The sequence below is a fragment of the Octopus sinensis genome, linkage group LG7 (assembly GCF_006345805.1).
Source record: "Octopus sinensis linkage group LG7, ASM634580v1, whole genome shotgun sequence".
Lineage (NCBI taxonomy): Eukaryota > Metazoa > Mollusca > Cephalopoda > Octopoda > Octopodidae > Octopus > Octopus sinensis.
Genome location: NC_043003.1, coordinates 40,430,738 through 40,443,252, shown reverse-complemented (window position 1 = coordinate 40,443,252; position 12,515 = coordinate 40,430,738). Strand labels below are relative to the sequence as shown.

Here is a 12,515-nt window from a genome sequence, read left to right as displayed (position 1 = left end):
TGGTTAAGCATTTTTATTTTCCTTTATATGATTTGTCTTATCTATAAGGTTTTTGCATTACCCGCCAGGATTTTTATAATTTTTTCTTGGTTTTTTCTACTGTTTATCTTATTAGAGTTGTTTCTTCAAGTTATCTAATGCGATTGTGTTGTTAAGAATATTGTGTTTTTATCGTATCTTAAAATCCATTATAAGATTATATACTTCCAGCTTATTATCACTTTTGTTTCACAGGTCATCACACAGCCACAGCCTTAGATGGCACAGTTGTCACCAGCCTCTATCAGATTTTCCATCAATATAGGACCATTATAAAACTGGTATTAATCTTTAGTTGCACATATTCCATCCTGTTGAGATGTGTCAAAATTAGATCCTCTACTGTTGTCATCAGCTTCCTTTGGATGTTTCATCAGTCATCTCCAGTTTCTTGTCAATTCCACATTCACTTTCTTTAATGTGTAGATAACCTGAAAATGAAGCAAAAATGTACCTCCAATTGCTTCTGCTGCCAGCTTCCACTAGACATTCCAGCACAGTTCTCATTAGCTTCCCCTGTCTTAAAAAAAAATATTTACAGCTGTTGAATATATCATATTTCTCCCTGATAGCCATAACTCACATCTCAATAGACTATTAACAAATTTTTAACAAAATTACATCGTAAATTACAATTATTAAGGCAATATGATTTTATTCCCAAACCTATAACTTAATATTATATACATTTATAATCATTCTTATTAATTAGTTTTAATTTAATTTACCTATTGAATTTCATCCTTTAAAATTTTGCATGGAGTCGTTGTCTTAGTTTTAAAAAGTTTTTATATACTTCGATTCGTTTAACTCAATATTTAGTTATTCCTTATGTATGTTTTAACTATAATTATAGTCTGAATGCCTCTCAATTCTCTCTGGTAATTTTGCTAATCACGAATCATAGTCCTCTAAGCATTTTTTCCTAAGAGGTAAATCTTCAAATACTTTTTTCCATATGTAAGCATATTTACTTGCTCACGACTTAAATGTGGACACGTCTTGATAGCTATTTTCTAAAATTCTTTCTTTAAGATTTCTAGCATGTTCATCTCTACCATTTATGTAAATAAAGCTACGCCAGCGATTTTTTTGTGATAACATTCATACAATTTATAACTTCTCCTTTCCATGTAAACTTATATATCGGAAAAAGAGGATAGGCTAGGAAAATATAAAAATCACTAGAGATATAGGTGAGGATAAAGTAAAGTAAAGCAAAGTAGAGATAAAGAAGATTAGAAAAATATTTTCTTAACCTACTTTAATGTCTTTATGTATATTTTGAACATTTTTTTCTGAAATTTTCTTCCAATCTTATTACTTGATTACTTTTGTCAATCTTCCAATCGGAAATCATCAATTTAGATCTACTATCATTTTATCCCTTCTAGTCTCTCATACATGCCTTTTTTCCACTGCAATCACAACAACTTCCAAGTTATTTTCATCATCATCGTTACTACTATCACAACCCCACGTCCCTAACATAAGAAGCTCACTATCCGAATGGCCACTACGGAGCATACAACCACCACACGCACTATTGAAGAGAAACAAATGTACCCAAAACACCATATGTCCTTATATCATTTATCTATTATTCTATCTTTTACTTGTTACACTATCGGACAGCGACCATATGAAGCACCGCCTTGAAGGATTTTAGTACCAACTAGTTAGCTACTCTGTCGACGTCTTTGACCAAACCGTCGAATTACAGAGACGGAGACAAACTAATACAAGTTGTGAAGAGGTATGGTGCGGAAACAAATACAGAGAAATACACACAGATACATTCATACATGCATACAAACATATGTATGTGTGTATATATATATGTATGTATATACGTATATATGTATATGTGTATTATGTATGTGTATATATATACATATTTATATATATATATATATATATATATATTATATACATATATATATACGTATATATATATACATATATATACATATATATATATATATGTATATATATATATGTATGTGTGTATATATATATATATATAGATATATATATATATATATTATATACATATATATAATATATATATATTATATATATATATTATGTATATATATATATGTATATATGTATATATATAATATACATATATATACATATATATATATATATATACATATATATATATATATATATATAATATATATATGTATACATATATATATATATATATATTATATATTATATATATATATATATTACATATATATATATATATATATATAATATATATTATATATATATATATATATATATATATATATATATATATATATATATTCAAGACGGGCTTCTTTCAGCTTCCCTCTACTACTCACAAGCCCTAGTAGCTTCAAAGCTATAGTAGAAAACAATTGTCAACTATTCCACGCAGTGGGAATGAACTCATAACCCTGTGGTTGGGAAGCAAACTTTTTACCACGCAGCTCTAGATGCAATTTATGTATGCATTATCAAAATGGATCATCTGTCAAATGCTGGACTATGAATTATCGTGGTCAGTAGCTGAGAATTCTAGAGACACGTGTTCTATTAACGTAATTCAGAAAGACAGTAAGCGCTACGCGATGTGCGACACGAAGGGACCTTTTAATTATAGGCACAATTCATCCGATAGTTTTTAGGTAGTTTCCTTCTACAGAGTTTCACTCGCAAGGAATGAATCGACCCAAGACAGGTACCCGAACAATCTTACAGCGGCATCAAACTTGGTACCTTGAGATTGGTACTTTGGAACTTTGAGATTCAGAAACAAACTTCTTAGTTTGGTGTCTACATAACTACCTATACATACAGACACACATTACAACGCACATTCCAAAATATCTGCATACATGGCGTGATTTATAAATCTCCCAATTTGGGGTGTCGTAAAGCATGAAACTATTAGTGGCTCTTTTGAAATTGTGTATTAAATTGATATTTATCTCTCACTAAATGGAGTAATTCCTTTGTTGATACTACCGCAATTTGATCTGTAAACCATATATATATGTATGTGTGTGTGTATGCATACTTATACACACATCCATACATATACATATTTATATACATGTAAACATACAAATTTTTATGTATATATATATATATACATATGCATGTATATATTTATATGTCACGTACATGTGTGTGTATATTAATGTATGTATAAATGAATGTATGAACATATGTGTGAATATATGTTTGTATATGTATTTACATATATATTTATATATGAATATATGCACGTATGAATGTACGTATAAGTGCACGTGCGTACGCATTTATGTGTGCAAATATGTATGTATGTATGTATATATGAATGCATGTATGTGCGTCTGTGTGCGTATGTATGTACCTGATAAACCAATCAATAAATAGTAATCAAGTAGAAAATTGCCAATAAAGATCAAATTGACAAAACGCACAGATCATCATCTTCATCTTCATCATCATCATCATCACCATCATTATCACCATCACCATCATCATCACCATCATCATCAACACCACACCACCATCATCATATCATCATCATCATCATCATCATCATCATTTGTTCTCATTATCTTTAGTATTTCTGCAGAAATACCATCATCCAACTCTTGCAGAAGAAGTATTACCTTCACAGTTAACTTTACCCTTGTAACTATCATCATCATCATCATCGTCATCATCATCATCATCATCATCATCAACATCATCACCTTCATCATCATCATCATCATCATCATCATCATCATCCTCAGCTGCAGCGGTTCCAGCACCAGCTGGAGCATTACGATCTTCAAGTGTAGTATAAAGAGCAACAGATAAGAACATTATGCACGGTGTGGAGTGTATCTGGTGCGCTGTAGGTTATTCACTTCGGTGCTATTGATGACATTCGGAGTCTTGTTGTAGTTATTGTAAATGTGGAGATGGTAATCTTTGTTGCATTGGTAGAGATCGTAGCGATGGCATCATGAGCAGATTTAAAGATGCATATATGTATATACGTGGCAGTGTGTAAGTATATAATATACATACATAAACACACACACATACATTAATATATATATATATATATATATATATATTATATATATATATATATATACACATACATATGTATGTATATATGGAGGCACATGACCTAGTGGTTAGAGCGGCGGACTCGCGGTCAAAGGATCGCGGGATCGAATGTGTGTTTATGAGCGAAGTACCTAAGCTCCACGCAGCTCCGGCAGAAGGTAATGTAGAACTTCTGCTGACTCTTTCGACACAACTTTCTCTCACTCTTTCCTCCTGGATCTGGCAGCTCACCTGCGACGGACCGGCGTCTCGTTCAAGGAAACCGGGAAACCGGCCTTAATGAGCCAAGTATGGCTCGAGAAGGAACATGTATGTATGTATGTATGTATGTATGTATGTGTATGTATGTATGTATGTATGTATGTATGTATGTATGTATGAATGTAACCCAGTACAACCTGTTGCATGGTCAGGTCGTTGGCGACTAAACCGGCAACCCCACCAAGCTTGCTTGGTGAGGAGGGTGTTTATTGGACACCATGCGGGATGAAAAACAAAACCCGTCAAAGGGCGGAGGAACTCTTGAGAGTCAACGGCCATCCAATAAATGTCTTAAGACTGTATCATGCGCGGAGACATAGAAATAATCGGACTGAATACCCGATCGCGCGGTTAAACCATTGGGAGTGACGGACTCCTAGCCTTTGTTAGGGCATCCTTCTAGGAGAAGGTAACTCAGGTAACTGGGATAACTCTGACATAAAACTTGCGGCTCAGTGGTTACCGATGATGTTGACTTGTTCTTCTTTTCGGATTATGACTGATGTTGCTTAGTGAGCGGGATTGACTCAGTGCACAGCCTTTCCTCACTTAAAAAAAGTCTTCTTGCACAGGCATTGCACGATAACAACATTGATTAAGCTTCGTGCAATGGCCATACTCGATAACGAGGGGGCAGCCACATGTATGTATGTATGTATGTATGTATGTATGTATGTATGTATGATGTATGTATGTATGTATGTATGTATGTATGTATGAATGTAACCCAGTACAACCTGTTGCATGGTCAGGTCGTTGGCGACTAAACCGGCAACCCCACCAAGCTTGCTTGGTGAGGAGGGTGTTTATTGGACACCATGCGGGATGAAAAACAAAACCCGTCAAAGGGCGGAGGAACTCTTGAGAGTCAACGGCCATCCAATAAATGTCTTAAGACTGTATCATGCGCGGAGACATAGAAATAATCGGACTGAATACCCGATCGCGCGGTTTTAAACCATTGGGAGTGAAGGACTCCTAGCTTTGTTAGGGCATCCTTCTAGGAGAAGGTAACTCAGGTAACTGGGATAACTCTGACATAAAACTTGCGGCTCAGTGTTACCGATGATGTTGACTTGTTCTTCTTTTCGGATTATGACTGCTGTTGCTTAGTGAGCGGGATTGACTCAGTGCACAGCCTTTCCTCACTTAAAAAAAGTCTTCTTGCACAGGCATTGCACGATAACAACATTGATTAAGCTTCGTGCAATGGCCATACTCGATAACGAGGGGGCAGCCACCATGTATGTATGTATGTATGTATGTATGTATGTATGTATGTATGTATGCATGCATGCATGCATGCATGTATGTATGTATGTATGTATGTATGTATGTATGTATTTATGTATGTATGTGCAACATGTGTGTGTCTATCTATCTGTGTATACATACGCAAACACTCACATATACCAAACAATTACAACGATTACGAGGACTGGTACATCTTTAAATTTTTCTTTTAATTTAACAGTTAGTCATACACTATAATTACTTGTTTCTACTGCACATTATATGTACAGTTGCATATGCAACGCCGCGTATTCTGCTTTACACTCCCGAAAACATTAATAATCCATGAGAGTGACCTCGGATTTACCCATCAGGAGAATTACAGCTGGATTGGTCATACATCTCGAGGATTGAATCACCCCAGATGGCACGCACTAATTGAAGGCATGACTGATATCGATTATTGGGACCGCCTTAAAGCCTTGAAACTCTACTCTCTCCAGCGCCTCCGCGAGTGGTACATCATTTGTACGATGTGGAGAATATACCGCCAACTTTGCCCAAACGACCTGAACATTAGTTTCAAAGTTCATCCAAGGCTGGGACCCCTGCCCAATTCAGGATCACAACATATAAGTACACTGCGACACAATTTCTTTTCCTCCACAGGCTCTGCCTGTTTAACAGTGACCCGTAAGAGATCAAAGAGGAAAAGGATCCCATCACCTTTAAACGGAGTCTGGACAGATTTCTTCAAGGAATACCGGATAAGCCACCCATACCTGGATACAACTCACTCAATAAGAACTCAGTACTTGAATGAACCATAAACAAAACTTAAACAGGATTTAGATAATCCTATCAGGTGGTGCTATTAAGTTAGATATGGCCTGGACCAATCTTTCGTCGAAACATATCTAAGTTTATCTAAGCTTACTAAGCAATCATTATGTTTTTTTTATTACAACTTCATGCAGTTAGCTGAAACCTGGAATATAGATGAGAGTTATTACGGTACCCACCTGGATAATTTATCCCTGTATACTCATGTTATATATATATATATATATATATATAGGTCCCGGGTTGAGTCGGTGTTAACCACAGTAAATAAGGTACTCAATACATAGCAGAGTAAATTAATTTATTTTATAGAAGGAGCTTCTACAGGACTAGAACTGTTTCATTCAAATGAAATCATCAGGAAGCTCCTTCTATAAAATAAATATATATATATATATATATATATATATATATATATATACCCAGGCGTGGCTGTGTGGTAAGAGGTTTGATTCCCAACCACATGGTTCCGGATTCCGTCCCATGTGTGGAACCTTGGGCAAATGCTTTCTACTGTAGTCTCGGGCCGACTAAAGCATAGTGAGTGAATTTGATAGACGGAAACTGAAAGAAGCCTGTCGTACATATATGTATCTATCTATATTATACTAAAACTCAAAGTTTGTTTTCCTGCCATTTGATTAAGAGGATAAAGATTACAAATAGAATAGCCATTTCTCCCTTTAAGAAAAAGATCAAGTTGAAAATGCCAACACTCCAAAGAGTCATCGAGGCTACCGCTGTCCGTCCATTTTTCTACACTTTCTTTTATCTCCCCTTAATCATTTGTACAAGTGACGAGGACTTGATAGATGGAAATTCTCTCTATATTTTTGAAATATTTTTATTAATCACGGGTACTTTGATTTTTGTTTTGTTGTTTGTTAAATATTAAAGGTAATTTATGAACTCACTGTATAGTTTCGAAGCGTTTTCCAGTGCAATTTCACACACACACCACACACACAACACACACACACACACACACACACACACACACACACACACACACACACACACACACACACACACACACACACGCATACATGCACGTTCATATCTCTGTCAATACAATTTCATATACAACGTTCTTATCGCTCTTTGCATTCCGCTGCACTTTATTACACCCAGAGCGTATTTTACCTGCAATTTCCCTGCACAAAACATTTTTCATTTCTTGCATAATTTCATCTCTGCCGCCATTGTTGCTTTTGCTGTTGCTGCTCCAAGCACTGCTAATAATAATAATAATAATAATAATAATAATAATAATAATAATAATAATAATGATGATGATGATGATGATAATAATAATAATAATAATAATAATAGTAATGATGATGATGATGATGATGATGATGATGATGATGATGATGATGATGCGAAGAAATGATAAAATGCTGGTGATAATACAGATGGTGATTATTATGATACTGATTATGACGGTCCCGACTCCGATTGAGGCTATGATGTCGGTGGGGGGTGCGATGATGATGGTGATGTTGATGATGATGATGAAGAAGCCTAGATATAAATAATAGTAATTAAAATATACACACTACCATATAACTAAGTCTAATGGAAGCAAAACTAATAATAATTATAAAATGTGAAGAAGAAGAAGAAGAAGAAGAAGAAGAAGAAGAAGAAGAAGAAGAAGAAGAAGAAGAAGAAGAAGAAGAAGAAGAAGAAGAAGAAGATGATGATCATCATCATTATCATCAACATCATCATCATCATGAGCATAATCATGATCATGATATTTCTTATCATTAGTGTGGGTCAATGGAAGTCAGAAATAGGGGAAAAGTTATCCACTAGGTCATATCTATCGGAGTAAATTATTCTGTGACAATATTTAGAGAAACTCACAGAGGTAATTCAATATCAATCTCCTTCCTATGAAAAATACCTGTGAAGTTGGCTGTAGATTCAGGTGGTGATCACTTCTGAAAAGTCTTGTAAAAACTCAAGACCACTTTCATTCCGCAAGGTTTGAAATAGGATTGTTGTAATATAAAGAAGAAAACCAGAGTGTTCCACTTGTGGTAATACTAACCCTCTAAGGGTTTTATGTTTTCTCATTAAAGCATCATGTCTTTCAATAAATATAACGAAGCAAAACACGCAGCAACCACAACAAGAACTAGAATGGACTCAACAAGAACAGAAAAGAACGGAAACAGCAACAGAAGCAAAAAAATCTCAATTACAGCAATAATACTTGAATGTAAGATCACCCACACAGCTGTCAGATTGAAACGAGCAACCAAATTAACCAAAGCTCTTGCAAATAAGCATGAAAAATGGAAAGAAACAGTCGTAGAATTTGATCAGCTGTTGGGCCACATTGCTGGTGATATTGTGATTTAAAGAACTTACAGGAGAAAAACAGGATGTCTTAGAAAAATTAGAGCTAGAAACTGCAGATTCCCAAGAGCTTGTAACTGATTTAAAATCTAAACTAGAAACTGTAAATCAAAATACGTATGTAACGTATATTCCTGTGAAACGTCAAAGTAGCAGTGCGGCTGCTACAACATTACAGACACTTGAAGCAGCGCCACATGCAGTTTCAAATTGATCTTCATTTGGTAGTAATAGTAGTAGTAATAGTAATGTTGGTCGTGGTCGCGGTGATAGTCAACATTGACAATTACAGCAATAATGGCTACAACAAACTCTCTTCTAATTTTCCCCAAAATACGGAAATAATTGTGTGCTAAGGATAAAGCATTCTTTCTTAAGAGAAGAGCACATCAACTTCTTGAAGCAGTACAAGAGGGAGAAGATGCGCCTAGAGATGAAGGTAATATGACTCAATGCATAACTCAAAGGTAATGTATGACTCAAAGGTTCATCTGTTCATCTCTTTGGAGAAGTAACAAACATGATGCAGTACGCAATTACGTAGATTGTGGTTTAGACTCACTGCACGACACTTTGGACAAATGACTTCTACAACTGACAAGTGAAAATTGCCTTGAGAGTGAATTTGATTGACAAAAAGCTTTTTGGAAGCCCAATGTGTGTGGGTGCATCTGTGTGTATTTGTGTGCGTGCATGTGTGTGTGCGTGCATGTGTAAGTGCGTGCGTTTGTGTGTACATATTTGCGCTTTTTTGCCCCTCTTCGCTAACATTTGGTAACCAATGTTGGTTTGCTTAGATCCCCGTGACTTTGAGGCTTGGCAAAAGTGTTGATAAATAAGTACCACACTTAAAATTAAGTATTGGAGGCGAATTGTCCAGCTAAATTCTTCAGGATGGTGCAACAGGATTGTCGTAGTCCATTGATCGAAACGAGTAAAATAACGGTTTCAATTTTTGGCCACAGATACGAGTTTCGAATTTAAACGACTTCTGATTCAGATATGCCCTTCATTTGTAATGAACATCAACGAAACAGGGGTTTCAGAATTTCTGGAATCACATTTTTTCTAGAATTTGGAATTATATATTCCCATTGTCAGCTGCATGTTGCTTTATTTATTTATTTCCAGAATTTGTAACAGCAGGAATTTGTACATTTTAGGTTCTGACAGAAAAAAATATGGAATATCTTAAGTCCCCAATCACTGCATCAGACACTATAAAAAGTGACTTATTCGCAAAATAATTCAGTTAGAACAATCAGGTAAATTAATACTGCGGTTTTAAATAAAAACTTTGACAAAAGAAATGACAAAATATTTAGGAGTAAAGTTTAATTTTGAGTTCAATATTTGCAATACTTTTTACGCATTTTAATGAAGTTCAAATTAAAATACCACCTGAAATGTCTAGATGAAATACTTCCGAGCGAAATGAAGATTGTCAGCATCTTCTTAAGGCAATTCCTCCAAAATACTGTGAATTCAGGTAGTTTGGTTTATTATAGGTATTAATCAACCTGGCAACGTCGAAAACTGCAACAAGCAATTCTGTTGATAATGTATCGATGATGCTTCAACTTTCAGCCAACGGTTAATTCAAAGGTATCTTTCCGTCTTTGTATCTTATTCTGCGTTTTGCTTGTTTCTCGTGATTAATTATTTTAGTTTATATCGGAAGACCAAGGAAAACGGGTCTCCACTTTAATATATTCATCTTTTAGCAACTACCTTCTCCATTTGGAGGCGCGTGCCTTGGTTGTTAGTGTGTTGGACTAACGATCATAAGATTGTTGTTTCGATTCCTGGACCTGACAACGCGTTGTGTTCTTGAGCAAAATACCTCATTTCACGTTGCTCAAGTCCACTCAGCTGGTAAAAGTGAGTAATCTTGCGACGAGCCCTGCCTCTCGTCCAGGTGGGAAATATATACGCTATGAAGACCAGTGAAACCGACCCTTATGAGTCGGCATAACTCGAGATTAGACAGAGAACCACTTTCTCCACATCTTTCATCTTCTATCTCCTTCCCTCTATCTCTCTCTCTTCCCCTTCTCTTTATCTCCCCCCTCTCTCTCTCCCAGTTCCCTGTTCAATTCAAACCTTCCCACAATTCTTCTCTGTCTTCTCATGATTCTAATTATACCAGACATGCTTCATTCTTTCTGATTTTGGATCTGGTACCAGTCATTTCTACCTGTTTTATTCTTTCTTTGTTCATGGCTAACATCCAACTATGTACCATTAATTCTTCATAGCATTACATTTTGTACAATCGGCCCCAGTTTGAACTAGATCGGTTTAATTCTCTCGGTTACTTCGTACTGATTTCTGTTTGCCTTAACCATACGATCATTTTTTTTTCATTTATTTTCGTATACCTATAGTCGTCCAATCTCATTCACTATTCCGAATATTATGAAACAAGTTAACAATTGTGCTGATACATTCTTGATAGATAGATAAATAGATAGATAGATAGACAGACAGACAGACAGACAGATAGACAGACAGACATGTAGATAGATAGATAGATAGATAGATAGATAGATAGATAGATAGATAGATAGATAGATAGATAGATAGATAGATAGATAGATAGATAGATAGATAGATAGATAGATGAAAGAAAATGGAATTAACGACATTATCTAAATTTACTACAATTATTTCGACGCATTGCTACACTTGTAGTACATAGGTGAGATATTGTGCAATCATAATTCATCTTGCATCCAAGATGTATAATGCGCTTCTTCTGGTGATTATTCAAATGCGTCCTTCGTCAAATCAGGTGGCGAATAACTGTATCCGAGCTTACTATATAATACACACACACACACACACACATACCACGCGCGCGCGGTAGCGTGTGTGTGTGTGTGTGTGTGTGTGTACAAACGGTTGAAATTATTATTTTAAGTAAAATAATCAGTGAATCTGAAGTAGTTTGGATTTCATCGAAAACCAGTAAGTTTAGAAGGTATATTCTCTAAGAAAATTTTGAAGATTCACACATCTATCTTACGTGTGAATGTGTGTGAAACTCCGAGTAACATTGATGTCTTCCGACAACACTACATTGTGCATGCATGTATGTGTAGATGGATGAATGCATGCATGCAAGAATATATATATGTATGAATGTGTATATGTATGTATTGTATGTATGTGTGTATGTATGTATGTATGTAAATATGAATATATGTGTATGGATAAATATATACGTATGAATGTATGTATGTATGTATGTATGAATGTGTTGTGTGGGTGTATGTATATATGTATGTAATGGTGAATATATACGAGGATATTTGTGAGCGTATATGTGCAATTCGAACGTCTTTTGTCTGTTTATCTATCTATCTATCTATCTATCTATCTATCTATCTCTATCTATCTATCTATCTATCATATATGCATATATACATACACATATATATCTACATCTATTTATATTATATATGTATATATATATATATATATATATATATATATGCATGTGTTTGTGCATATATACTCATGTGAATATATATATATATATATATATATATATATATATATATATATATATATATATATATATATACATATATATGCGTATGTGATACCAATACCCACGTGATGTTAGATTTAAAGTGTGTATCTGTACCTACACATACACAGAAAAAACC

The 12,515-nt window shown here is 34.8% G+C and overlaps 1 long non-coding RNA gene across 1 annotated transcript in view; it reads right to left on the bottom strand.

Annotated features, from left to right (window-relative positions):
- Positions 1-224: 224 nt before the first annotated feature.
- LOC118764222 overlaps positions 225-12,515 on the bottom strand; it is a 15,467-nt gene continuing 3,176 nt past the window's right edge. Inside the window, exons 2-3 of the long non-coding RNA XR_005000017.1 lie at positions 10,710-10,713; positions 225-555 (exon numbers count right to left, since the gene is read on the bottom strand). This is a non-coding gene — a long non-coding RNA (uncharacterized LOC118764222). The remainder of the gene's footprint in view (positions 556-10,709; positions 10,714-12,515) is intronic.